The sequence below is a fragment of the Podarcis erhardii genome, assembly GCF_964252035.2.
Source record: "Podarcis erhardii genome assembly, chromosome: 17".
Lineage (NCBI taxonomy): Eukaryota > Metazoa > Chordata > Lepidosauria > Squamata > Lacertidae > Podarcis > Podarcis erhardii.
This window is the reverse complement of record NC_138515.1, coordinates 12,188,771-12,211,478: the sequence shown is the minus strand read 5'-3', so window position 1 is coordinate 12,211,478 and position 22,708 is coordinate 12,188,771. Positions and strand designations below refer to the sequence as shown.

At 44.8% G+C, this 22,708-nt stretch overlaps 1 protein-coding gene across 1 annotated transcript in view; it reads left to right on the top strand.

The window, feature by feature from the left end:
* The first annotated feature begins 267 nt into the window (after window positions 1-267).
* The window catches only part of DENND4C (DENN domain containing 4C), an 87,667-nt gene continuing 65,226 nt past the window's right edge, over window positions 268-22,708 (top strand). Inside the window, exon 1 of the mRNA XM_081844756.1 lies at window positions 268-433. The gene's annotated coding sequence lies outside the window, so the exon portion shown is untranslated. The remainder of the gene's footprint in view (window positions 434-22,708) is intronic.

The following is a 22,708-nucleotide window of genomic DNA, read 5'->3' as shown; positions in this document are numbered from 1 at the left end:
AGCGCACAGTGGCCAAGGCGAGCGCCAGAGCGCACAGGGAGCGCAGCCCCGGCGCTTCGACGGCGCGCCCGTGCCCGGGAAAGGCTCCTCCTGCCCTCGCCCTGAGCGGAGGCGACGTCCGGGCGGCGGAGAGTCCTCCCAGCTGCCGTTAGAGGAGCCAGAGCTCTTCAGCGCCTCCTTGCGAAGCGCCGGCTGCTTAAGGGGCGCCTGCGCTCCCTTTCGCCCTCTTTCCTCCTCCTCCTGGGCGGGCCTCGGATCCGCCTCCAGCCGCTGGCGGGGCCGAAAGGAACATGGTGGCCGCTTCCTCCCTCGCCAGCAACAGCGACGTTTCGGCTTGCTCGTGAGACGGCGCCGGAGCGAGCCAGGCCGCGAGGGAGTCTCTGCGCCCGAGGCGACGACGGACGGGGAGCCCCGCGTCTGGCCAGCGCCGCCGGTGAGACAGGGCGAGGAGAGCGCGGGGGGCCGGGTGGGGAGAGCAGGCTGACAGGCGGACGAGAGCTCGGCCGCTTCTCGGGGCGCTTCCTCGGTTAGGAGACCCCCTTAGCTCGCCCTCTAAGAGGCTCGTTTTGGAGAGGGTGGCGGGGAGAGCGCGCGCGCGCAACCCGGCCAGGGCGAATGCAGAGTCGAGGTCGTGGGGCTGGCTGTTTCGCCCCCCACGCACTTCCCCGGCAGCAGCAGCCCTTTCCCCTCCCCATAGCATTGGGGCAAGTTGGGGGTGAGTGGGAAAGAAGGCTGGAAAGATTAGGAAGGCGAGAGAGAGAGGGGGCGCGTGGGAATTGCGCCCGGGCCCGGAGGGGGTCGAGGTGGCCTCTCCAAAGCGAGGGCTGCCCTCTTTTGTATAGGGTTTGGGAAGCGGAGGGCGTCCGGCGGCAGCCCTCCTGATGTGGGGTTGGGAGGGGTGGCGGGGAAAAGAGTCTCGCGCGCTGTTCTACTCGCTCCGCGTTTCCTCCTGGGAATGGCTGTCTCCTCCTCCTCCTCGCCGCGCATGTCCTCACCTGCCCAAGGTGTGCTGGGCGGCGTTCGCTTGCAGGTGGGGATGGGGAGGCAGCAGCTCGTCGAGGGGAAGAAGGCGGCCACACAGGGCCCCATCCTTTCTTGCTGAGCATCGGGGAAGATGTGCCGCTTGTTGTCACATCTGCTGCGCATGCAGCAGAAACCGGAAGCCTACACACCTGTGCGCGCCTTGTTGTCATTTTGCTGTCTATAGGACAGCCCTCCAAGTGCCCCTGTTTTCCAGGGACAGTCCTGGATTTACAGACGCCGTCCCAGTTTCTGGTTTCACTCCAAAATGTTTCCTTAGGACGTCCCTGTTTTCATTGGAGAAATGTTGGCGTGTATGGGGTTATGCGACCCCGGAGCCAAGGAGATAAGTACCGGTAACCATGAAAAGACACTTGAAGGCAGCCCTGTAGAAGGAGGTTTTTGATGCTTAATGTTTTATTATGTTTTTATATATGTTGGAAGCCGCCCAGAGTGTCTGGAGCAAAATTAATAATAATAAAAATTATTATTATTATTATGGAATAGTATGTCCCTATTTTCATCACCAAAATGTTGGAGGGTATGCTGTGAAGAGTAGCTTGCTTGTTAGGTGGTGGTTTTTACAAGGCAGTTTCTTCTTGAGATCATCAATCATCAGTCTTGAGGAAAGTGGTAGCAAGCTGCTTTCACTGGGCATTGCCATGTTTAGCAATAATATTTCCAATGTGTTGCAGCAATAGTTTCAATTTTTCATTATCGGTGTGAGAAAGCCATTATAACTGAATTGCTGGTGGGGGAAAAATCCTGCTTAGTATTTGCTCCAAATGTTCCCTCTCCATGTCCCCGCCCCCAACTTTTGGCTTCCTCTGTGCCTGGCAGATGGAGGATTAGTTAGTTGAAAGGGCCCCCTTGGATGCCAGCACAAAGGAGATATATTCTGCAGGTGTTGAGGTAACTTTCTACCTTATCTGCTTTTTCCCTGCCAACTCCTCTCTTGAGTTCCTGTGTGATTTGACTTAACTCTAGAAGGAAATTGTGTAAGAAATCCTAAACATTATTTCTCAGGAAAGCGTAGAAATAAGCCAGTTGCTGTGATGTGTCATGATGTCTGTTGCTATGTGAGCTGAGTTCTGTAGTATTTTGACTAAAAAAAATATGGCAGTAATTATTCAGGCAGTTTTCAGTTTCTGTTTACACCTGTGTTTGGGAACCTGGCTACAAGAGCTAATATTATTAAGTGGACATACCAGTACCTTCCAGCCGTGCTGCTGGTGTTGTGCAATATTCTGGTTCACTTTTTGTGTTTGGTACATAACACTTTTGTGTATGTAACGCTGCTCAGTACGATTCTGGGTGTGCTGGTTTGCTGCCTTTATAGGTTGAAAGCGAATAAAGAAATGTGATCCCTAAAGCTTTGAACTGTAAAAACATCTAGAGTTTAGTTCCGTGTTTTGGTGTAGACTCTTCTCTAATAAACCAAAGAGATATGTCTTTGCAGCAGTATCTGCTAAAAATAACTGGGCCTTGGGTAGTACAGCATCTTGATTGCGACTAGTTTGCAAACCTAGCAAACTCGCAAACTAGTTAATAGCACTGTCTGCATTTGTGAATAAAGAATTCTCAGTCCAAGCAGTTTGCAGTGGTACTTTACTATGCTTTAAACTAGGAATGTCCAACTGGGGGCTGAATCCTGCCCCTGGATCATCTTTATATGGTTCCTGGTGGGCCCTGTCAGATTTTATAAATGTGCCATATTCCTAGGTGATTATTATTATTATTATTGTATATTTATTAATACCCTGACAGGGACTCAAGGTGGCTTACAGATAAAATAAGAACAGCTCAGAGCTTGGTGCTGATAATGCCAAGGTTGCAGGTTCGATCCTTGTATGGGACAGATGCATTTTCCTCAGGGTCCCTTCCAACTCTACAATTCTATGAAGAGCATAGAAAAAAAATCCAATAATTAAAAAACAATTAAAGACACACACATACGATCTATGTATGATCTACAGGCAATCACAACAAAAATGGCACCAGGCCCCTCATTAAAAGCAGTCACTTCCCAAAAGCCTGTTCTTCACCTGTTGGCAGAAGGACAGCTAGGAGGGAGCCGGTCTAGCGTCTCTAGGGAGAGAGCTCCAAAGTCTGGGAGCAGCCACCAAGAAGGCCCCGCTCCGCATCCCGACCAAGCATGCCTGGGAGGACCGAGAGAAAGGTCTTCTCCCAAAGACCTCAGATCTCAGGCATGTTTGTATGAGGGAATACTGTTTATCAGATAGCTTGGACCTAAGCCATATAGGGCTTTATAGGTCACAACCAGCACTTTGAATTGTGCCCGGAAACAGTCCGGGAGCCAGCGGAGCTGTTGTAATGAGGGAGTTGTCTGCTCATGATAACCAGCCCTGTTCAATGGTCTGGCTGCAGCTCTTTGAGCCCGCTGAAGTTTCCGAGCCCTTTTGAAAGGCACCCCATGTAGAGTGCATTGCCGTAATCTGGGCAGGATATAACCAAGGCTTCTGGCACTGGGATGCTAACTCTGCTCTCGAACCTTCACATCCATGAGTGGTTTCTCTCTCTTTATCGTGTGGCCTTCACTAGCTTTGGGACTCCAACTCTGTCAACCCCCAGGAGCCAGAGGGGCAACCATTTGGCAAAGGAAGCTCCTCTTGTGGCTTTTGTAGGCCCCTGATTTTTCTATTGCATCCCCTTTTGCATCCTCTTCGCATTAAAAATGTTTTTCTTCTTCTTCTAATGACTGTCTTTTATTTTTACCTGCCGTTGCTAAAGCAATGAATTCGGTGACCTCTCTCCTCTGGAGCATCCTTGCTGACCTGCCAGGGGGAGGCCACGGGATGAGGTGGGTGCTGGAAGTCTGCTCCATCTCCCGATGACCAGATTATGTATTACCTGCCTTCCTTCTGCACCCCCAACTCTTCCCCGCTCCCCATGCAGATTTAAGTAAGGCAATTGAATTTCTGCAAGAAGCTTGTCTGTGTTGTGTCTCTCGCCCTAAAGGGAAAAAGGACTCCATTAAAGAAAAATAGGGAGGGGGGTCTTTCCTCCCCATCCTTTCGTCTTTTCACATTCCTCCTAAAGAAATGTGGGGAGGAGCTCCTTTGGCCTTTTCGTCCCTCCTGTGGATCTGTCATGGATTCTTCCACTGCGATTCCGGCGTTGCATGGGGGTCCCTTTGTTGTTGTTGTCTAGTCGTTTAGTTGTGTCCCAACTCTTCGTGACCCCCTGGACCAGAGCACGCCAGGCACTCCTGTCTTCCACTGCCTCCCGCAGTTTGGTCAAACTCATGCTGGTAGCTTCAAGAACACTGTCCCACCATCTGTCCTCTGTCGTCCCCTTCTCCTTGTGCCCTCCATCTTTCTCAACATCAGGGTCTTTTCCAGGGAGTCTTCTCTTCTCATGAGGTGGCCAAAGTCTTGGAGCCTCAGCTTCAGGATCTGTCCTTCCAGTGAGCACTCAGGGCTGATTTCCTTCAGAATGGATAGGTTTGATCTTCTTGCAGTCCATGGGACTCTCAAGAGTCTCCTCCAGCACCATAATTCAAAAGCATCCCTTAGAACTCTGCAATCCTATGGTTCATCTCTTCCAGCTCTAAACACGTGTCCAAATACCAGCAACCCCTGAAACAGAAAAGTTAAGCTAAGTGTGGGAAGCTTCTTATTCTCCTGAAGACCATATTACATCATGGGCGATCTTCAGGGGACCGCATGCCAGTGCTGGGCACGTCTGGAGTAAAAAGTGGGTGGAACACTGAATTACCTTTGTACAGTAGGCTGAGGGAGTCAGCCCCAGGGAGCACCTTTGAAATCTCTGCAGAGGAGAGAGAGATGCTCCTGAAAATTATGGTTGAGGCTTGTAGAGTGCCCTGCACTGTGCTTTGAAGCCCAGACAATCCACTGATTGTTGTGGCTTTAGAGAGGTTTACAGGTGCTGCAGATCAGTGGCACCTGAAACTCCCTTTTGGGCTGGCATCACCTTTAGCTGCCTCATACCTGCCATTGCATGTAACGCCAGGTGAGCAAAAGGGCATGGCAGCCCTAATCAGGCCCACAGCGTGGAGATTCTCTCGTCCCCATTAACCCAAAACTTTGATAAATTGCTTTAAATAAACTGGATCTTCTGAGAATGCAAACTTTCTTCAATAGGTGCATTGTGGGTTTTGTTTTTCAAATAGTTGGTGTCAGCTGCTCACTCATGAGTTGCTGTCAAAATAAGAAACCATCGTAGACACATGATAGAAAAATAAACATATGGTTTAACAATATAATCTAGGTTGGCTGTTACGAAACACTGATTTGAAAACATAAGTAATAAGGGCTGAACGAGATGTGATGACAGTAGGTTTGAGTGTAATGTGTGGCATTTATAACAACAAAAAGTGTGCATGAATTGGGAATGCAGAGAACTTCCTATACCTCCCCTTTCCACGTGCCTTAACTCCTTTTGAAATAATTTCCAATATCAGAGCTAGGGAGATAACTGTCAGGCATGTGTGTGTGTGTGTGTGTGTGTGTTTTAGTGCTGTTAAAATCAGACATCCCGTTCTGAGAAAACTGGGCAATTCCACGTGTAAAACATACAGAACTTCCACTGTCAAATCCAGTTTAGTTGTAAATTCAGTCTGATAAGCATTGCTGTGAAAAACTCCTAAAAACAAAGGATCCCATATCCCTATAACTTGAATATATAGCTAATATATATGAGCCCAAACAAAAGCAAAAACCCCTAATCTGTGTGTTCATGGGTAGCTAGGCCAAGAAAACCAAACTACTGTACTTGTTGAAAAGGTAAACTCAAAACAAACATGGCTGAAATGGAATCCAAAGGAATCTTTGTAGCTTTTCCTTGTCTAATCCATTGATCAACTATTTTTCTTTCGCTTTAAAGGGAGCAGTGGTATTTATTGACAAAATAACATGTCGGTTCTGTCCTGCGGAAGAAGGCAGCATTAATCTCTCCCTCCCATTTTTACGGACAACGTATTTGTGGCATATGTGCCACCCCACCGCAGTGCAAAAACCACAAGTATTTTATTTATCTCATTAAATTGTTTTGACCCCAAACAATTTGAGGGGGGTGGGGAAAATGCTGAAAGCAGCTTCCAAACATCTGTAGTAAAAAATAAATAAAAAAGCTGTGTCCTAATGTTTACAGTCTAAAATACATGACAAGGAAGAAGGGATTGGGAAGGAGAAGGGAAGAAAACTAGCTCAGGCACCACAACCTAGCAATTCTAAAATACAGACACACTTTTACTCTCGCAAGATTGAATGTATTGCCGTCGGCTGTACTTGAGGGTTGATTCCAACAGATTCCATACGAAAAATGCTTCTGTCCCTGTGGAGATTGCAGCGCCGAATCGGTGGCGCATACCCTTCTGGCTTGCACTCTTTATAAAGACTTGAGGAATGAGGTTATCACCCCTCTTTTATTGTCCATTCCAGGTCGCCCAGCCACTACCACAGTATCCTTTGTCTTGGCAGATCAAGATGAGCAGGTGACAGCAAAGGCTGCAAGGTTTTTAGCTGGGACAGTCAGAATAAGATCCACCACTTGACTACTGATTCAGAACCCTAAAATGTATTTTACATAATTGACTTTTTATTTCTATTCTTTGTATATCATATTATTGTTTCATTGCTATGGCCAATGGCTGACGCCTATAAAGATTCATTCATTCAAGCTTAGGCACCTGTTCTCAAAATGATTCGCTGGGATTGAATGGTTCAAATTGCCGGATGCAATGGCTGCTGCTAGGTGACAGTTTAGGGAGAGCTAAAGAGAGCTGAAAATTAGCAGAAATCATGGGATAGCTCTTCTTCTCTTCCCCTCTGCTTCTGCCTGATGGAAGGAGCATAAGAATCGAGGTGGTTAAGTCCAGTGGTTGTGGACAAATTCTGGCTGTAAATGATTAAGCTGATAAAAATAGGAATATATCCAGCCCTGCGAGATAATATTGTAAGTAATAATAGGAATAATAAAAAGGCTTGTTGGCAAGTTAGCTTTTAAGCTGAGGAGTGAGAGTAGCTTTGGGATGTTACGTTGTTTGCCAAGTGCCGCTGTTTTTGTCTGTTTGAAGCGGATGTGGATTGTGTAACATTGATATAAGTGAGTAACTCGGTTCATAGTATCATTTTTGGTTCCCGTGCACCAATACGATCGTCCAGAGATCTAGTTTATTGTTACTGCGTTGTGCTGTTGAGATGGCAAAAGGTAAAGGGACCCCTGACCATTAGGTCCAGTCGTGACCGACTCTGGGGTTGTGGCGCTCATCTCGCTTTATTGGCCGAGGGAGCCGGCGTACAGCTTCCGGGTCATGTGGCCAGCATGACTAAGCCGCTTCTGGCGAACCAGAAATGCCGTTTACCTTCCCGCCGGAGCGGTACCTATTTATCTACTTGCACTTTGACGTGCTTTCGAACTGCTAGGTTGGCAGGAGCAGGGACTGAGCAATGGGAGCTCACCCCATTGTGGGGATTCGAACCGCCGACCTTCTGATCAGCAAGTCCTAGGCTCTGTGGTTTAACCCACAGCACCTTGCTAACAAATACACCTTTCAGAAAATCTAGTGGCTTGGTACATTAGAGGCTTGGTTTTAAACATTTGTGGAACTGCTACTCGTGTGTCGTAAAGGGATCTTGAACTGTCTAATTTAAGGCTATTGGTAACAAAGGGAGAGAAACCGTTCAGGTCAGTTTTACGATACCTGTGAAACATGGCTTGGCCGAGTTAAATTCTTTGGATTGCCACATCAAGCTCATGGTCTTTCTGTTTCTGTTTTCCACCCTGAAATTAAGACCTGGCCAGTGTACAAATTAAAGCAGCAAAATCATGTGAGTGGGTGAAGAAGCCAGGCATGTCTGGATATGAAATGCTTTGGATGTTGCTGAGCCACTTGCCAGTCAGTGGGAAACGCTGAGCTGGATGAACCATTTGTTTGACTGAATTAAGACAACTTCCTACATTCATGTAATACAGTGGTACCTTGATTCTCAAACTTAATTCGTTTTGGAAATCCGTTCCAAAACCAAGGTGCGCTTTCCTATAGAAAGTCATGCAAACCAGCGAAGTGTTCTGGACTTTTCATGACCATAGAATTGTAGTGTTGAAAGGGAATACAATTGCTTCTAGCAATTTCAGATCTAATGCTGTCAGAGGGCTCACTCAGAACCCTCTTGCGCTAGTGGTGGCGAGAAGAGACAAGACAGAACAGCTTGTCAAATGCCCTGGCTGAAGAGAACATCATGTGCAGAGCAGGCAAGAACATAGTGTGAAACTGAAAGTTCATCCATGACCAACGTGGAAGGTGGCTGCTCAAAAGCTTTTGAACCCTGGACACCAGTTTCAACTCCCCCCATGCATAGATAAATGGTGGCTCAGATCTTCACTGCAAGGAAATCTAAACCTCCCTGTTAGGAACACAGGGATAACAAAACTGACTTGAAAACGTCCTGTTGGCCATATTTTCTGGGAACCAGATTTTACTATAAGATCAGTATTGCACCGATGGGTTTTATATGAGCTTGACCACCCCACAATAGCACTGGTTTCATTGTCCTTGCTGCTAGTGGCATTGATAGGTTTTAATCTAGTCACAGAATTGTTGACTTGTAAGGGATCCTGAGGATCTCCAGTTCAGGGTTTCCCAAACTTGAGTCCCCAGCTGTTTTTGGACTACAGTTCCCATCATCCCTGAGCCTAGCTAGGGATGGTGGGAGTTGAAGTCCAAAAACAGCTAGAGACCCAAGTTTGAGAAACGCTGATCTATTCTGACCCACTTCAAAGCAGGAATATGCAGCTGTCCCTTACGGGGATCAAACCTGCAACCTTGGCATTATCAGCACCACACTCTAACCAACTGAGCTATCAGGGGTCATGTTGAAGTATATATTCTTGTTTTATTTGGCCCCTATCTGTAGGATGAGGACACGGGTGGCGCTGTGGGTTAAATCACAGAGCCTAGGACTTGCCGACTGGACCTAATGGTCAGGGGTCCCTTTACCTTTACCTTATCTGTAGGATGGGATAATACAGAAACTGAAATCTGCTTTCCCCCTACCCCCTACTCAGATCTCTCTTTACCTGCCTTTTTGCTCCCTTTTCTTGCTCATCTCAGACCAAACTATCGGCTGCCTGGCCGTTTGATCTTGCTGTTTTCTTGCCATTTGGCTCTTTGCTACAGACAGGAAACCAGGCTTTTCAGTCTTCTGGCTGGTGAACATCTTATGTAACCTGTTAAGACTATGATTTCTGCAAAATCTGTTCCTCGCATATGTACAGACACACCAGAAATGCTGTGAGATTTTTTTTATGCCTCGCCCAGTAATTCCCAAACAATGTATGTGCCGTGGGAAAACTGCTACCGGGCAGCAAGGAATCAATACTTTTGTGAGCCTGAAGAAGAAGAAGAAGAAGAGGAGGAGGAGGAGGAGTAGTTTGGATTTGATATCCCGCCTTTCACTCCCTTTAAGGAGTCTCAAAGCGGCTAACATTCTCCTTTCCCTTCCTCCCCCACAACAAATACTCTGTGAGGTGAGTGAGGCTGAGAGACTTTAAAGAAGTGTGACTGGCCCAAGGTCACCCAGCAGCTGCATGTGGAGGAGTGGAGACGCGAACCCGGTTCCCCAGATTACGAGACTACCGCTCTTAACCACTACACCACACTGGCTCTCAGCACCTATCCACAGGAGAAGCTGAGTTCTGGGCACTGGCCTGTTTATCCTCTGCTGAGTCTGCTGCATCTTCAGAAAACGTCACATGTTGTATCTCTGTATGAATCACTGCTCTGAGCTTCCAGTCAGGTGACATGCTGAGGATGGCAACTTACACAGAAATGCAGGGACAGGGTTCTCCTTTGTGGGCGTATGTGCATGTAGTACTGTGTCTCTAATCTTCATTCAGAAAAAAACGAGACACACTTCAATAGTACAGTGGTACCTCTGGTTGCAAACGGGATCCGTTCCGGAGGCCCGTTCGCAACATGAAAAGAACGCAACCCGCGTCTGCACGTCTGTGCATATGCAGGTTGCGATTTGCCACTTCTGCGCATGCGTGTGACGTCATTTTGCTCGTCTGCGCATGCGCGAGCGGCGATACCCGGAAGTAACCCTTTCTGGTGCTTACGGGTCGCCGCGGGACGTAACCTGAAAAAAGTAACATGAAGCAAACGTAACATGAGGTATGACTGTACAGTTATCATGATTTTATTTGTTTTTTTCATGCGAAAAGCTTTCCATTAATAGTAGACTGTAGAAGGAAAACAGGTGACTGCATTGGAGAAACAGGTTGTTCACAGCAGAACAAATGTAACTGCTTGGTTGGAGGAAATTGTGAGCAGCTTAGAGGCAAACGAAACACATGTCAGGTCTGGCAGGAAGTAGGGCTGGGTGATATATCACCAGCTAAACATCACAATATACTGATGTACAGTGGAACCTTGATTCTTGAACGGCTTAGTTGACGAACAAATCGGCTCCCAAACGCCGAAAACCCGGAAGTAAGGGTTCTGGTTTTCTAACGTTTTTCGGAAGCCAAACGTCTGATGCGGCTGTCGGCTATTGTTTCTAGAGCTCCTGCACCAATTGGAAGGTGTGCCTTGGTTTTCAAACGTTTCGGGAGTCGAATGGACTTCCGGAAAGGATTAAGTTCGAGAAACCAAGGTACCACTGTATACTGATATATCACAATGTCTGAAATCAGGAGGGAGCTATGTGGAGGCTGGCTTCACAGAAAAACACACAAGCACACACATCATGATTTGTGATGTATTATTGCCAGGTCAGAAATGATGAAGCCGATATCACGATATGCACTTGAAACTGGTTTTGGGTGATATATTGCCCACCCTAGAAGGTGTCATTCTCTCTGTTCTTCTGTGTCTTGCAGTTCAGACTTTCTTAGTGTTTCATAGTAACTGTAGCCCTTCAATTTTGAGATATTACTTGGACTACTCTGTAAACCAGATTTTAATATCCATGTTATAAAATGGTCCAGTTGTAATGATAGAGTTTTCATATTGGAATATCTGATAAATGGAATGGCTCATCAGAGATGTAATAATGCATATAAATGTCTGAGGTATACAGATTCTAGTCATTTTTCGCAGCTAACAGTGAATTTAAAGTTAACTTCCCACTTTTTTCTAGTTTTTGGTTATGACCTTTTTTTTAAAAAAAAGGGGGGTCAATGTTCTTTGCTATATAACTGTTACTGACTTAAAAATGACAAACGTCTCTACTGTTGAAGGCATTTTAATTATTCTGTACCTAAATATTATTCTTGAAAATAAATTAAAAATATCCAAAATGGGGAGAGGGACATGTTAATGTTGTCTCCACAGCTGCTTTTAAGACATCTGTATCTCTTATTGTAGAATGCCGTCCTTACTTCCCTTCCAATGATTCATGTTTCAGTTTTGAATTCACCGGCATATCTTCTGCATATTGAATATATCTTTGCTGTTAAACAGAGTGTTTATCATGGAAACGGTCGAAAGCATATGATGTGAATGACTTTCCCCCCATCTGGAGATTGATAAGGCTCCGCTAACACACAGAAGAAAACGGTGTCAGAATGATTTGCAATTGCGTCTTGATGTTACTTCCATAAAGAATAAAATACTGTAGCTTTTCTGCATTCCTATGGCTTTTACATTGTAGGGTTCGGAGTTTGTTTGGTGTGTGGGTTGTTTTTGTGTGTATGCACGTCGTGTTCTAGTACAGTGCTACCTCGGGTTACATACGCTTCAGGTTACATACGCTTCAGGTTACAGACTCCAGAAATAGTATCTCGGGTTAAGAACTTTGCTTCAGGATGAGAACAGAAATCGTGCTCCGGTGGCGCGGCAGCAGCAGGAGGCCCTATTAGCTAAAGTGGTGCTTCAGGTTAAGAACAGTTTCAGGTTAAGAACGGACCTCCGGAGCAAATTAAGTACTTAACCCGAGGTACCACTGTACTCATCTTCAGTTTTAGAAACTCAGATATATAAGCTAGGTGCCAAATGGCTCCTTAAACCAAGGTTACAGTTGCGGAAATGGAATGTCTAGTTGCAATTTTGGCGCAAGACTGCTCCATTGTCTTATTTTTCAAATGATGGACTGACTTGGATTGATTCTCAGTTAGACATCCGGCTAGTTCAGAGGACAACCTTGAGCTAGGTTAAGAGCTCTGAGAACTTAAAAGAAGAAAAGTCACTCGATTCAGGGACAGTTCACATATATATTGGCCTAATCCAACTTCTTTTTTGTAATGGTGACCATTTGTAGCAATAATATTCTCCACAACTTTGAGCAGGGCATCAGGTGGGGTAAGTGACGACTGTTGCATTCGTACGGAGCCCCCCCTCATCTCACAGTCTATTGTCCCGTACACCACTAATCCTTTGCCACCAACCAGGTCCACCCTGGTAAAATCACTTCAGTCTCAGTCAGCTTCTCAATTAATAAAGAAGACTGTATTTTATTTCAGACACAAACTAAACTTTTACGGCATTCCGAACATTGTTGCTCTTTACTTTCTTAGTCTTATTTTCCCCTCTCTATCTCTTCTACCTCCCCACACTCAAGAACCCACTGCCCTAACTGTCTCTCTATTACCAACTCCTTTCCTAACCAGCCAACCCACTAAAACCAAGCAACTACCCACCAACAACTCCCATCAAACTCCTCCCCCCAAACTCCTCCCCGAACTGGTTTTATAGTCCCACTGACTTCACCCCCCCCCCCGGTCCTGACTGTGCAACCTGTTTAACTATTTCCCCTCCAGCACTCTCTCATATATGTTAACGTCACAACGACAAGCGACAACAATTAACTATAACGTTGTTTTCAACTCCTGCTCAGACTGGTTTTGGTTCCTGAAATTTGTTCTGATTGTGCAGATAAAATATAACAGAATTATACAGGGTAGGGTATTAAGTGTGTGAAAGGCACCTCCAGATGGTCGAGACGTCAGGCTCCACCCTGGTGTCCAGGCATCTTCTCTTGGTCACAGTGGCTGATAGCTAGGTGCAAAATGCACCTAGCACCTGGCTAATTTCGAACACTGCTCATCTTGCTTCATAAGTAAATGGGAACAATAGTGTTTGCACACTCCTACTCGCAAACAGCAAATGGTTTGCTCAACATAACATTGTTTTGAAACATGCTAGTAATAGTGAGGGTAGGAAAGGCTTGGCATTGTAAGATTTCTTTTGCCGTGGTTGTGAACAGCCCAGCAAAATGGGAAAGGCTTGCTGCAAACCATTGATCTTTTCTGTGCAGGAGTCTAATATGCAGAAATGAGCCAGGTAACTTGTCAGTTTTCCTCCTCCTGGCTTGGCAATAGAATGTGTAACAGAAAAATAACCACCCACGTGGTTTAAATGTACTGCCTGGTTCAATGGAGTTGAAAATGTACTATTGCTAAATGGGGGAAATGGTTCAAATAGGTTTTGACTTTGGAGATTACCTTTAGCTGACTATAGGTAAAAAGGGAAAGGTAAGGGACCCCTGGACGGTTAAGTCCAGTCAAACGTGACTATGAGGTTGCGGCGCTCATCTTGCTTTCAGGCCGAGGGAGCCGGCGTTTGTCCACAGACAGCTTTCTGGGTCATGTGGCCAGCAGGACTAAACTGCTTCTGGCACAATGGGACACCATGACGGAAACCAGAGCGCATGGAAACGCCGTTTACTTTCCTGCTGCCTATTTATCTACTCTAGCTGGTATGCTTTCAAACTGATAGGCTGGCAGAAGCAATGGGAGCTCACCCTGTCGTGCAGATTCGAACTGCCAACCTTCCAGTCGACAAGCCCCAAAGGCTCAGTGGTTTAGACCACAGCGCCACCCATATCCCTTTTAGCTGATTATATCAGCTATTGTATACCATCTTTCAGAAAATATTTTAATTTGAAAGCTGGCTAATATATCAAATGGAAACTGCATTTTAGGACTGCTTGGGGGTGTGGATTCTGAATCCTGGAAGCTGCATACAGCTGTCGTGGCTATGTATATTGTGGCATGATGCGAGGCCGACATGGTAGAGAGATGAATGCTTGCTTTTCTTTGCACCGATTTTTTCCCCCTTTTCCTTTTTTGCTTTGCTTGAAGATTTTGATGTGATGATTCAGTGGAAACCAACCTGACTCACGTTATAAACTTTTCATAAACATGAGACTATCATCAAGTAAAAATGAAACTGGTTCCCATAACTGCCATTTGTGGATTGGGGGGGAGGGGAGAGAAGTAAATTTGGGAGGTGCGGTTCAAAGAACTAAAAAAATACACATTTTTATATTTGGGAATTCTCACTATGGACACAAGCAAGTTTGATTTCCATTCTCCCATCTTGCTTTACTCCTTACGGTCTTGCACCCAAATTCCAAAGGTCTAAGTCATTTTTATTCTCCTTGAATTTTATCTGTGAGATTATAAATCTATTAATAAGTGTGTGGGTGGGTGCACCCTTCATGCGCAGGTGTTTTGATTGACTTAGAAACCATTCCTTATGTCTACTCAGAGGTAAGTCCCACTGTATTAAATGGGTCTTACACTCAGGCAAGCAGCTATGGAACTGCAACCTCAGCTTCAAAAATGTGGTGTATTGGCTTACAGAAATGTAAAGTAATGGATCGGGTGTTTTGAATTGTTGTGCTTCACTTTTGTAAACTTCCCTGAGTTGTTGCTTTTAACTGAAGAGTACTAGAGATTTATACTAAATAATAGTAAGTTCTGTAGACCTTGTTTTGAGGGGTTTTTTCCTAGGAAAGAAAAACATTTTAGAAAGAATGTGTACTGCACGTGTAGCAGTTTTTGTGGCTCTTGGCATTCCTAGCCTGCTTTTTGCCTGCTATAGTTGCACAGTCACATTCCAAACTTACTTATTTGTCACCCTATGATCTGAAATAGTTAAGTGGTTTAAAACAGGCTTCCTCAACCTCAGCCCTTCAGATGTTTTTGGCCTACAACTCCCATGATCCCTAGAGAGCAGGACCTGTGGTCAGGGATGATGGGAATTGTAGTCTCAAAACATCTGGAGGGCCAAGGTTGAGGAAGCCTGGTTTAAAACAATCTAAAAGCCCATATAAAACATTTGACTACAACTACAATCCAACAAAACAGACAAACTGGAATAAAGAATTTAAAGAGTATGGCATAAATGCCATAATCTTCATGTGGTCTCCGTTGGGCCCGTGCAAATAGTGAAACATGCCAGGCACCTGGGGAATTTGATATAGTTGCCCCATAGCAGAAGTACTCTAGGAAGGCAGGGTTGTATAATGGTTAGAGTGTCAGACTAGCACCTGGGAGATCAGGATTCTAATCCTCACTCTGCCTAATAATAATAATAACAATAACAATAATAATAATTTATTTATACCCCGCCCATCTGGCTGGGTTTCCCCAGCCACTCTGGGCAGCTTCCACAAAGACAAAAAATACACTAAGATGTCACACACTATAAACTTCCCTGAACAGGGCTGCCTTCAAATGACTTCTGAATGTCAGGTAGTTGTTTATCTCTTTGACATCTGATGGGAGGGCATTCCACAGGGCAGGCACCACTACCAAGAAGGCCCTGTGCCTGGTTCCCTGTAGCTTTGCTTCTCGCAGCAAGGGAACTGCCAGAAGGCCCTCAGAGCTGGACCTCAGTGTCTGGGCTGAACGATGGGGGTGGAGACACTCCTTCGGGTATTTTTGAATATCGTGAAGCTCCTTGACATCTGACGGGAGGCGGGTGCCACCACTGAGAAGGCCCTCTGCCTGGTTCCCTGCAGCTTTGCTTCTCGCAATGAGGGAACCCCCAGAAGGCCCTCGGCACTGGACCTCAGCCCAATGGGTGACCTTGCAGTCAATCACAGCCTCTTCGCCGACCTCACTGGGTTGCTGTAGGGATTAACTGAGGAAGGGGGCGAACCACGTCTTACTTGGAGAAAAAAGCTGCTTTAATGGATGCAAGTGATTTGGGGAGGAAGTCAACGTTGTGCGCTTCCAAGCGTTGCGTCAGGGCAAGGATTTCAGATTGCTGGATGGAATGACCCCTCCTCCCCCCTGTACACACTGCTCAGGGGGTTCTCCCAGCTTCAGGGCCAATTTTGTAGGGTGTGGGAGGTGCCTGGGGGGAGGAGGGAGGTATCTCATATGATGTCAGCAGAAGACATTGCTGGTTACTACAAACATCTAGTTAAATGCCATGGGGGGGGGGACGGACGACGAACAGTTAACACTGCATCTTACTAATTGGCAGTACCCGTCAATTATAGACGACATATTTAGCCATTTTTCTTCAGTAATTAAGATCCAAGATCCCTTTCCTGGAGGGCCCTATAATTTGTGGTTGTTTTTACCAAAGCTTTGTATTAGGGCATAAAACCTCACTAACAACGCTTTAGGTTTCCCTTTTCTCAATTTCCGCCTCATTGTTAATTTCCTAAGGATGCATGTGAGACTGCCATTTTTCCACCCAGGAAGTGTTGTATTTGTAAATATTGGAACTGCAGGGAAGGATAATTCGTAGATCTGTCTCAGGTGTCTCCCCTTTGTTGCCCTTTGCTATTGGAACGTTTTGGTTGCAATAGAGGTTAGATCATTTAATGAAAAAGCCGGAAAGGAACTTACTTTTTTAAAAATGCTGACTTATAAAGTCTTCGTGCCAAGATTTTCTGCTGAAACCTGTCTGACGAGTCAGTGGGGTTTGCGTACAGCACAGTCTATGGGGAAGATGAATTAAAAACCAAAAAACCTGATTGAGGTGAATCATCACACCTTAAATTTAAGAAGTGATAATTCACCTCTGTCAAGTTTGCAATTAAAAAGTAAATGCTAATGAAAATTGTGGTTCTTGTTAGGATATTTACCAGCTGTTCCAACGAATACTCGGTGTAGTCACTTTTCCCATTTACTAGGGATAATATCGCCCTTTCCTTCAATTTCCGCTTGACACTGTGGAATCAGATACGTTCCATTTGACAGCTGTGAAAGTCATTGTTAGCTGTGAAAGTCGGTGTTACGAACATTTAGCAAGTAGTGAAATAGGATACTGCTGGCGTAAGTTGGAATTAATTTTTAAAATAAACCATTTCTTGTGTTACTGTGGCCTTTCCTACGGCTCCTCTATATTGAAGGAAGAGTTTGTTTGTTTGTTATGTATGTGTTTTCCTGATAACATCCTCTAAAATAAACATTTTGGTGAATTAGTCCACTCATGTTAAAAACTATTTCTGTTATCTTCGTTGTTATTGTAACTTCCTCAGACTAAATTTGCTTCTGCTCTGCTGTGAGGCTACACAGATATTGTCATGCCTTGGCTCCCGAACGCCTCGGGAGTCGAACATTTTGGCTCCCAAACGATCTAAAACCAGAAGTGATTGTTCCAGTTTTCAAATGTTATTTCGGAAGCCGAACATCCGACGGGCTTCCGCGGCTTCTGATTGGCTGCAGGAGCTTCCTGCAGCCAATCAGAATCCGCGCTTTGGAAGCTGAACGTTTCGGAAGTCGAAGAAACTTCCAGAATGGATTCTGTTCGACTTCCGAGGTATGACTGTATCCCCCCCCCCAAATACCCATTACAAAGTATCCTTTTGTTATATACTGAGACAAAACAGCTACTTAGTCTAAAAGAGAACAAGATCAGGAGGAAGACAAGGAAAGGAGAAACCTAAAGAAAGAGAAACTGAGAGAAGAAGAAAAGAAAGGGGAAAAAAATAAAGAAAAGGAAGAAATAAAATAAAATAAAAGGACTTCCTGTTCTCTGTCCTGTAGCTACATATGATATTCATTCCTTAAGATCCAACCATTCTGTCTTCTATAAACCAGTATTTTGTCAATCTTCAAATCCAGATATTACAAGTTGATTTTCTCTCTCACGCAGAAAGCCCATAAGAAATTTCCAGTCGTTAATAAATGTCAACTCTGTTCCCATGTTATGGAGCAAGAGGGTAAAGTAGGGAGGGGAAGAATCAGACCCTTTTGCCATGAGGGTAGAGAAGGAGGATTGTATCATTTCTTGAAGAATTTCCATATTGTCTGGAGTCTGCTTCTCTAGACAAGTCTAACCAGTTGCTTAATGCTAGCAGTTTTGTTGCATACCGAATTATGATAACTTGAAATATTTGGAAGCCAAGTTCTGTGGCGTAATTAAGAACATAATGCCAATTGTTAAAAATGTGTCTCTTATAGGATTTAAGGAATGTGCAGTAATGGATATTTCCAAATACTTTCTCTTTCTCTTTCTTTTTGTCATAAACACACACACACAGACACACACACACAGACACACCGTGCTTACGTTGGTAGGGCGACTTGGAAGTAGCTTGTTGAGTTTGTTTTGCTTTCACTAGGAAGAGGTAATTAAGTGTAATTTAATAAGAAGCTATTATGTTTCTAAATTAATGTAAATCAAGCGTTAACCTATTTCCAGGTTACAAAAGTTAGAGCAAGTGTTGTCTTAATAGGAAGTGATAGAAGAGAAGATGTCTACGTGGTGTAGAAATACCCTGGAACAAGCATTTTGAAAATTATTTGTATATGAGAAAGCAGCCTTGGTTTTGCATGCTATTCTGTTGCAGAGAAATATAACGTTAATGGAATCTGCATTTGTATTTGCTGTGAATGGACATGTTGGCCGTGTTTGGAGCCATCCCGGTTCTTAGAATGTGCATTTGCTACCTCGTCGTAACTTCGCTCATCAGTTGGACATTGGAAAGGACTGGTAGGATTGGGGTGAATCTATACTTTAAGCTCAGTGCTGGAGCAGAGAAATACTGCTGCTTTGGTTAAAATTAGAATATATATAAAAATAAAGTTAAGGGACCTCTGGACGGTTAAGTGCAGTCGAATTCAACTATGGGGTTGCGGTGCTCATCTTGCTTTCAGGCCGAGGGAGCCAGCATTTGTCCACAGACAGCTTTCCAGGTCATGCAGCCAGCAGGACTAAACCGCTTCTGGCGCAACGGGACACCGTGACGGAAACCAGAGCGCATGGAAACACTGTTTACCTTCCCACAGCATCAGTACCTATTTATGTACTTGCACTGGTGTGCTTTTGAACTGCTAGGTTGGCAGGAGCTGGAACAGAACAATGGGAGCTCACCCCGTCGCACGGGTTCGAACTGCCAACCTTTCTATCGGCAACCCCAAGAGGCTCAGGGGTTTAGACCACAGCTCCACCCGTGTCCCTATTGCTGATCTATAGACTGGGTTGTCACTGGCGTGCTTTCAAACTGCTAGGTTTGGGTGGCGCTGTGGTCTAAACCACTGAACCTCTTGGGCTTGCTGATTGGAAGGTTGGCAGTTTGAATCCGTGCGACGGGATGAGCTCCCATTGCTCTGTCCAAGCTTTTGTGCATATATATATGCACAAAAGCATCAATAACCACTATATATATATATATGAGAATGATATTAAACATGTTAGTGGTTATTGATGCTTTTGAATTATGGTGCTGGAGGAGACTTTTGAGAGTCCCATGGACTTCAAGAAGATCAAACCTATCCATTCTGAAGGAAATCAGCCCTGAGTGCTCACTGAAAGGACAGATCCTGAAGCTGAGGCTCCAAGACTTTGGCCACCTCACAAGAGGAGAAGACTCCCTGGAAAAGACCCTGTTGGGAAAGTTGGAGGGCACAAGGAGAAGGTGACGACAGAGGACGAGATGGTTGGACAGTGTTCTCAAAGTTACGAACATGAGTTTGACCAAACTGTGGGAGGCAGTGGAAGACAGGAGTGCCTGGCATGCTCTGGTCCATGGGGTCACGAAGAGTTGGACATGACTTAAGGACAACAGTTATTGAAGGACAATTCTACACAATTTGAAGCAGGAGTGGCTTGTTTGTTATAATCTGATGAATGTTCCCATTTGTAGGAATCTGTGTCTCTGTGGTACTTGCCCATTGAGTTATGATATATCTGTAAATATTGCAACCGCAGTTGCATGAATCTTCCTTATCTGTGTGCCCCGTTCACTGAGAGGTTTGTTTGTGTGTATGTGTGCCTAAATAAAAATACCTTACACACACATACACACGCATATGTTTCAGTTACACATAGACGAGTCAACTGGGGAGCATCCCACAGAAGAGCCTCGGCTGTGCAAGAAGAATGATGTCTTTTCTATCAAGAATTTAGGAGCATTAACTGCTAAGGGAGATCTTTCCTGTTAAGCAGGAACGGACTTGCCCCCTGCTGCCGCCCAAATAACCCTTGGTATGTCTGTTGAGGCCACCTGAGCAGAAGTAGAAAGACCTGAATGGGTGCTCTTTCACGTCTTCAGAAGAAAGGGGTGCTAAAAATAAGGCTGGGAAATGTTTTAATTATCTCTTGCTAGATGTTGGCACGATGCTTGATCGGTTAATTCTACCAGTGCTTTGAACCTATTGGAGTTTTTGGTGAATAAATTGAACCTACTGGAGTTTTTGATGAATAAATTGAGAGAAGAGTTGCTGCTTTTGATGTCACACTGGAGCCAGTGTGGTTAAGAGTGGTGGATTCGTAATCTGGTGAACCGGGTTCGCTTCCCCGCTCCTCCACATGCAGCTGCTGGGTGACCTTGGGCTAGTCACACTTCTCTGAAGTCTCTCAGCCTCACTTACCTCACAGAGTGTTTGTTGTGGGGGAGGAAGGGAAAGGAGAATGTTAGCCGCTTTGAGACTCCTTCAGGTAGTGATAAAGCGGGATATCAAATCCAAACTCTTGTTCTTCCTCACAAAACTTGACAGTCAGTTGTATGTTTGAATGTGGGAGGGAATCTTCAGTTTTATAACATGCTGAGTCTTTGGTGTCCCCTGGTTGTAGTGTTTTGAAAGAGAGCAATAAGCCAGTGACAACCCAGTCTGTATATCAGGAATAGGGACACGGGTGGTGCTGTAGTCTAAACCCCAGAGCCTCTTGGGGTTGCTGATAGGAAGGTTGGTGGTTCGAACCCGTGTGACAGGGTGAGCTCCCATTGCTCTGTCCCACCTCCTGCCAACCTAGCAGTTCAAAAGCACACCAGCGCAAGTACATAAATAGGTACCACTGCTGCGGGAAGGTAAACGGCGTTTCCATGTGCTTCTGTCACGTGGTTTCCGTTGCGCCAGAAGTGGTTTAGTCCTGCTGACCACATGACCCGGAAAGCTGTCTGCGAACAAACACCGGATCCCTCGGCCTGAAAGCGAGATGAGTGCCGCAACTCCATAGCCACCCTTGACTGGACTTAACCTACCAGAGGTCCTTTACCTTTACATTACCTATAGATCAGGGCTTTCCTAGAACAGAGGCTGCTTGCATTAACAGTTCCTTTATTTGATGTGATGCTTGCTCTTCTAAATCATTGTTCAGACGAGTCCCTTCTTGCATTAGCAGTCATAGATATGGACAAGAGCTACATAAGAGCCTCTAGCATCAATCTGATAACTTGCAGTATTACAGGGGGTTTTGAGATTAGAGGTGGAGATCACGAAGAAGAGCAGTGGGGGGAATGGTAGATTTTAGGGAAGACTTATTTCTGAGAGTTTCAGATGACTCCTTTCTGAGACACCATGGATAAATCTACAAGGAATAGAATAATTCCAGATTCATTCATGTTTAAAAGTTGACAGTAGCCTCTATGCAGCATAGCAGTTTTGGGGATGGTTGGACAGGGCAAAGTGGTTAACCGCAAATCGGTTAAGAGACTTCTGGTCTCAGGCCCGAAGAACAAATTACATAAATTATTGTGAATATTTTTAATGTGGTTTTAAAACAAGTGCTGCTGCAATTTGAAGGGTTAGAAGAAGCACAAAAGGTTTCTTTCTATACACACACACATACTATTTTTCTTTTTACAATTTAGAATATTCATTTAAACAACCTTAAAATATTAATGACTTCCCTTCTTCTCTTTTCATGGTTCATTTTGCGTGGCATAAATCCCTGCATATTTTATATAAACTAAACCATTCACTATTCCATTATTACTTCCATCAAAACTTTTTTACACTGTTGGATTTATCTTAATGCTGCCAACGTTTTCAAGTGTACACAATATCCCCCCATATATTCAGTAAACATTTCCCAATCTCCTTTAAAAGAATGTTCAGCTTATTCTCTTATTCTATAAGTTAGAACCACAAACTGCGCATATTCCATCAGTTTAAGTAGCTATTCCTCTTTGGTTTGGACCTCGCTCATTTTCCATTTTGGGGCTTAACAATACACGGGCCGCAGTTATGGCATACATAAATAACCTTTTTTGACAACAGTGGAAAGGGTTAAGAAGCCTCAGGTGTCAGAGCACAAAAGGTTTCTTAACCCTTTCCTCTGTTGTTCAACCCCCAAGCAAATATTTGCCTGTGATCTCGATTCTGAGCAAGATGGACCAATGACCTGAATTCATGTACCGTATTTTCCACTCTATAAGACGCACCAGACCATAAGACGCAACTAGTTTTTGGAGGAGGAAAACAAGAAAAAAAATATTCTGAATCTCAGAAGCCAGAACAACAAGAGGGATCGCTACACAGCGTAAGCAGCGATCCCTCTTGCTGTTCTGGCTTCTGGGATAGCTGCTCAGCCTGCATTCGCTCCATAAGACGCACACACATTTCCCCTTACTTAAAGAGCCTCTAGCATCAATCTGATAACTTAAGACTCTCTTAAAGTGAGTCTTATAGAGCAAAAAATACGGTAACTCAGCTTAATGTACAAGTTCAGGTTGATTCTTCTCTTCCTCCTCCCCCCACCTTTTTTTTTTTTGCTGACCAAAAGAGATGAAAA